Genomic DNA, 6,780 nt, shown 5'->3' on the forward strand with positions numbered 1-6,780 from the left:
CATGTGAGCACTCCCCTAGTCTATTGAGAAGTGACTAGACTCCCCTAGTCTATTGTGCCCAGATAATTCTAGGCCTATACCTACATAACATTTTGCTACATAAGGGCAGAGATGACACATTGCCCTTCTTGTCACAAGTAGATTATATAGTGCTTGTGCACAGAAAGTATTTTTCAATGAATGAACATGTAATTCCAAATATATCATTTCAAAAACTTATTTTTTCAGACATTTAGAGTTTCTTTAAAGGAAGTATTTAATTTATGATGACCTAAGTGGTGTTATCATTTTAGAGATGAGGAAATAGAGGCCTCCAAGAGGTTTAAGGGTTTGTCCAAGTTTTCATGGTGATGAATGGCAGAATTGACATTCAAATGGAGGTGTACCCAAGTCTAAAGACATCACTTAGTTTAGCAACACTGCCTTTAACATTATCTAAGGGCACAGAGGAGTCCTAGTTTTCATCCTTGGTCAGTCAACATCACTTCATGTGACTTATATTCATTCTTCTGGCTCTGGGTATAAACTCGGATGTTCTTGGTCATGGGACATTGTTGTCTTTTGACTGTCATGCAAGCATAGTCAACTAAAAAATATTCTTATAATAATACACGATTTCTCTATTATGTTGTTTATTGACAAAAATACATGAAGGAAGATAAAAGAAGGAAGAGAGGTGATAGAAAAATCAAGAACTTCAAAGGAAGCAAGGGAATAACATTTGAGAGGAAGAAATTCTAGCTTCCTACTAAGAATATTACTTTCTGAAGGATCCAAGATAGTGGCTAGAGAGAGGAAGCAGAAAGTGAGCCTCCTATAGTGAAATCTTGGAGAGATGCTGGAGACACACTTTGCAAGCAAAATCACCGAGAAGAGGCAAAATTTTGACCCCTCCACACCTCCAGCCAGCACAGAATATCTCCACTTCACATAAACAGAGAAACAAGGAGGGCCCCCGGGCTGCAAGTCACCCGTGCCCACGGCTTGGGAAGACGTAGACAAGGTGAGCTTCACGATACCGTGGTACTTCCATAGACAAGCCTGGGCCAGAGAAGCATAGCCCCCTGGACAGACCGACCTCCACCCAGGGAAAAAAAGAGAAACTGACTAATAAGCAATAAGAACAATAAAGATATGAGGGAAAGAGGGTGGGGTGCACTGAGTGCCGAAGATTAGGGGAAGGGAATCCTTCCCAGGACTGTAAATAAACAAGCTGGGCAGGCAGGAGAGGCTCTGGCGGGAGTGGGGGCCCATGCCCAGCAACCAGGAATGGGAAAGCTTGTGAGAGTGGCGGAGGGAGGAAAACTCCACAGGAGAGGAAGGAAGACCTACTTCCCACGTGAACTGTAAACAAACATGGTGGCTGGGAGGAGCAGCAGCACCGGCCAGTAATCAGGAGCAGGAAAGCTTGTAAAAGTGGTGGTGGAAGGAAAACTGCACAGGAGAGGGGGGAAGACCCACTTCCTACATGAACTGTAAATAAACATGCAGGCCTGAGAATGCGGGTGTAGTGTCACCTTCCCCAGTGTGCTTGGAAAGGGGAAACCTTGTAGCAGAGGCTCACACACAGGAGAAATCTGAGTAAACAAACCCTGCAGGGCCAGGTGAGTTCTAACCTCACCCCAGAGATCTGCATAAATAATACCTCCAGCAACAGTTGGTTGAGAGCAGCAGGCAGGCAAGCCACAGTCACAGATAGCCATTCACAGAACTGTCTCCAGACTCTTTTTTTTTTTTCTCTCTTTTTCTCCCTACCTTTGATGAGAGAAAAACTGAATTACATCTGCATGCTGAAAAACTTACTGAAACTGTATTGCATTTGAACTTGGGACACTTGGTGGGGTTTGTGTGAGTGTGTGTGTGCGTGTGTGTGTGTGTAGTTTTGTTCTACTTTATGAGTCCCCTTTGATGAGACAACTACAGACAACATCTGAGGCACCATCTCCAGGACTGGGGACTGAGACACACACCCAAATTATTAAGACTGAAACTTCATTGCATTTGACTTGGAGGTTTTTTGGTTTTTTAAAAAATTTTCTATTTTTCATTTTATTTTATTTTATTATATATATTTCATTCATTTACTTATTTTTTATTATTATTTTTATCTTTATTTTTTATTTTCAATCCTCTCTCTCTCTAATGCCTGTTCAGCTTACTGTCGATTAGTACACTAATGCTCCCTGTTTATACCTTTGAAACTTTCTTGTCTGATTCCTTGTTCTGTTTTCTCCTTCTTGTCTGTTTATTTGTTTTTCCCTTTTCATTAAATTCTTGCTTTCCATCTCTGCTAACCCTTCCATTCTAAATATCACCATTATTATTATTATTAAACCCTAGAAAATACTTAATTGCACACAGTACAGGGACAGTAACAACACCAAAGACAATGATGGAAAGAGAGAAAAAACAGGGAAACCAGTTTCCCCAAAGCAAAAAATTAGTACAGGAACCAGAGGGGAATGAAGAAAACAGATACTCAGATCCACACTCCAACAAAATGAAGATAAACTATGCCAAAGGACCCAATGAAGCCCACAAGAATAATTTAAAAGAATACATACTACAGGTAATCAATGAGAATTTTATAGAGATGATACTGGATAGGGTCAACCAAAATGTACAGGAGACACTCAAGAAATTCCAAGAAAACAAAAATAGAGATTTTGAAACAGCAAAAGAAGAAATAAAGGAAACCATAGAAGCACTGTATAAACACAAGTGAAACAGAGAACACGATGAATAAAGAGATAAATGAACTCAGGACAAAAATAGACAACATAAAAGAGGAAACCACCCAGGATATGGAAAACCTCAGAAAAAAGAACGAAACAGAACTGCAAAACAAAACGGAAGGCCAATCCAGCAGAATAGAACAAACAGAACACACAATCTCAGAACTTGAAGATGAAATGGTAATTAAAGGAAAAATCGAAGAACTATTAATTAAACAATTCAATAACTGTGAAAAGAAAATGCAGGAACTCACTGACTCTATCAAAAGACCAAACTTGGGAATCATGGGCATCGAAGAAGAAGAAGAGGTGCAAGCAAAGGGAATGCATAATATTCAATAAAATAATAACGGACAATTTCCCAAATCTAGAGAAGGATATTCCCATACAGATGCAAGAGGCCTCCAGGACACCAAACAGACCAGATCAAAATAGAACGACCCCACAACATATCATCATTAAAACAACAAGTTCAGAAACTAGGGAAAGAATATTGAAGGCTGTAAGAGAAAAAAAACAAGTAACATACAAAGGTAAACCCATCAAAATCACAACAGACTTCTCAACAGAAACATTAAAAGCAAGAAGAGGGTGGGGTGGGATCTTCCGGGTACTGAATGAAAATAACTTCAACCCCAGGATACTCTACCCAGCAAAACTATCATTCAAAATAGATGGAGCAATAAAAGTCTTCCATGATAAGCAGAAACTAAAACAATATGTGACCATAAATCCAACACTACAAAAGATTCTTCAAGGGATTCTGCACACAGAAAGTGAAACCCAACTTAACCATGAAAAGACAGGCAGCACCAAACCACAGGAAAAGAAAAAGCAAGACAGTAGAGAGTAACATCAAGTTAGGTACACACAATCAAACCTTCAAACAACTAAGACAACTAAATGACAGGAATCACCACATACCTATCAGTACTAACACTTAATGTTAACGGACTTAATTCACCCATCAAAAGGCACCACTTGATGAAATGGATTAAAAGGGAACATCCAACAATTTGTTGCTTACAGGAGACCCATCTCATCGACAAAAATAAGCATAGGCTTAGGATGAAAGACTGGAAGAAGATTTACCAAGCCTATGGCCCCTGAAAGAGGCAGGAGTAGCAATACTTATCTCTGACAAAGTAGACTTCAAACCTACATTGATCAAATGAGATAAAGGACATTCCATACTAATAAAAGGGGAAATAGACCAAAAGGAAATAATAATCATCAACCTGTATGCACCCAATGTCAACACACCCAATTTCATCAAACATACCCTGAAAGACCTAAAAGCATATATTAATGCCAACACAGTAGTTGTGGGAGACTTTAACACCCCATTATCATCAATAGATAGGTCATCCAAACAAAAAATCAATAAAGAAATCCAAGATCTAAAATATGCAATAGATCAAAAGGACCTAATTGATGTCTACAGAACATTTCATCCAACCTCTACACAATATTCATTCTTCTCAGCAGCCCATGGAACCTTCTCCAAAATAGATCATATCCTAAGGCACAAAGCAAGTCTCAGCAAATATAAGAAAATAGAAACTATACCATGCATACTATCTGATCATAATGCAGTAAAAGTAGAACTCAACAACAAAAGTAAAGACAAAAAATATGCAAAGAGCTGGAAACTAAATAACTCATTACTTAATGAAGAATGGATCATCAATGTAATAAAAGAGGAAATTAAAAAGTTCCTGGAAGTCAATGAAAATTAAAACACAACCTACCGGAACCTATGGGACACAGCTAAGGCAGTCCTGAGAGGAAAGTTTGTAGCCATCAGTGCATATATTAAAAAGACTGAAAGATCTCAAATCAATAACCTAATGATACATCTCAGACTCCTAGAAAAACAAGAACAAGAAAATCTCAAAACAAAGAGGAGAGAAATAATAAAAATAAGAGCTGAAATCAACAAAATAGAAACCAAAAAAACGATAGAAAGAGTTATTGAAACAAAAAGTTGGTTCTTTGAAAAAATAAATAAGATCAATAGACCCCTGGCAAACCTGACTAAAATGAGGAGAGAAAAAACCCAAATTAGTAGAATCAGGAATGCAAAAGGGGAGATAACAACAAACACCATGGAAGTCCAGGAAATCATCAGAGACTACTTTGAGAACCTATATTCAAATAAATTTGAAAATCTTAAAGAAATGGACAGATTTCTAGATACATATGACCATCCAAAACTGAACCAAGAGGAAATTAATCACCTGAATAGACCTATAACACAAAATGAAATTGAAGCAGCAATCAAGAGTCTCCCCAAAAAGAAAAGTCCAGGACCTGATGGATTCTCTGCTGAATTCTATCAGACCTTTAAAGAAGAACTGATACCAACCCTCCTTAAACTGTTCCACAAAATGGAAAGGGAAGGAAAACTGCCAAACACATTTTATGAAACCAGTATTACACTTACCCCAAAACCAGGCAAAGATACCTCCAAAAAGGAGAACTATAGGCCAATCTCTTTAATAAACATTGACGCAAAAATCCTCAACAAAATAATGGCAAACCAAATTCAACAACACATCAAAAAGATTATTCACCACAACCAAGTAGCCTTCATCACAGGGATGCAACATACAAAAATCAATAAATGTAATAAATCACATTAACAGAAGCAAAGACAAAAACCACTTGATCATTTCAATAGATGCAGAAAAAGCCTTTGATAAGATCCAACACCATTTCATGATAAAAGCTCTAAGAAAACTAGGAATAAAAGGAAAGTACCTCAACATTATAAAAACTATATATGACAAACCTACAGCCAACATTATACTTAACAGAGAAAAACTGAAACCATTCCCTCTAAAATCAGGAACCAGACAAGGATGCCCACTATCTCCACTCCTATTCAACATAATACTGGAATTCCTAGCCAGAGCAATTCGGCAAGAAGAAGGAATAAAAGGAATACAAATAGGTAAAGAAACTGTCAAAATATCCCTATTTGCAGATGACATGATCCTATACCTTAAACACCCAAAAAACTCTACTCAGAAGCTCCTAGAGGTCATCAATAGCTACAGCAAGATAGCAGGATATAAAATCAACATAGAAAAATCATTAGCATTTCTATATACTAACAATGAGCAAACTGAAAAAGAATGTATGAAAACAATTCCATTTACAATAGCCTCAAAAAAAATCAATACCTAGGTGTAAACCTTACAAAAGATGTGAAAGACCTCTACAAGGAAAACTATAAACTTCTGAAGAAAGAGACTGAGGAAGACTATAGAAAGTGGAGAGATCTCCTATGCTCATGGATTGGTAGAATCAACATAGTAAATATGTCGATACTCCCAAAAGTAATCTACATGTTTAATGCAATTCCCATCAAAATTCCAATGACATTCATTAAAGAGATTGAAAAATCTACCATGAAATTTATGTGGAAACACAAAAGGCCACGAATAGCCAGGGCAATACTCAGTCAAAAGAACAATGCTGGAGGTATCACGATACCTGACTTCAAACTATATTACAAAGCAATAACAATAACAATAGCATCGCACTGGCACAAAAGCAGACATGAAAACCAGTGGAAGAGAATAGAGAACCCAGATATGAAGCCACACAACTATAACCTACTTGTTTAGACAAAGGAGCTAAAAATACATGATTGAGAAATAGCAGCCTCTTCAACAAAAACTGCTGGGAAAACTGGTTAGCAGTCTGCAAAAAACTGACACTAGATCCATGTATATCACCCTATACCAATATTAACTCAAAAAGGATGAAGGATCTTCATATCAGACCACAAACTCTAAAGTTGATACAGGAAAGAGTAGGAACTACTCTGGAGTTAGTAGGTATAGGTAAGAACTTTCTCAACGAAATCCCAGCAGTACACCAACTAAGAGATAGCATAGATAAATGGGACCTCATAAAACTAAAAAGCTTCCGTTCATCAAAAGAAATGGTCTCTAAACTGAAGAGAACACCCACAGAGTGGGAGAAAATATTTGCCAGCTACACATCAGACAAAGGACTGATAACCAGAATATAT

Source organism: Castor canadensis, chromosome 5 (genome assembly GCF_047511655.1).
Source record: "Castor canadensis chromosome 5, mCasCan1.hap1v2, whole genome shotgun sequence".
Taxonomy (NCBI): domain Eukaryota; kingdom Metazoa; phylum Chordata; class Mammalia; order Rodentia; family Castoridae; genus Castor; species Castor canadensis.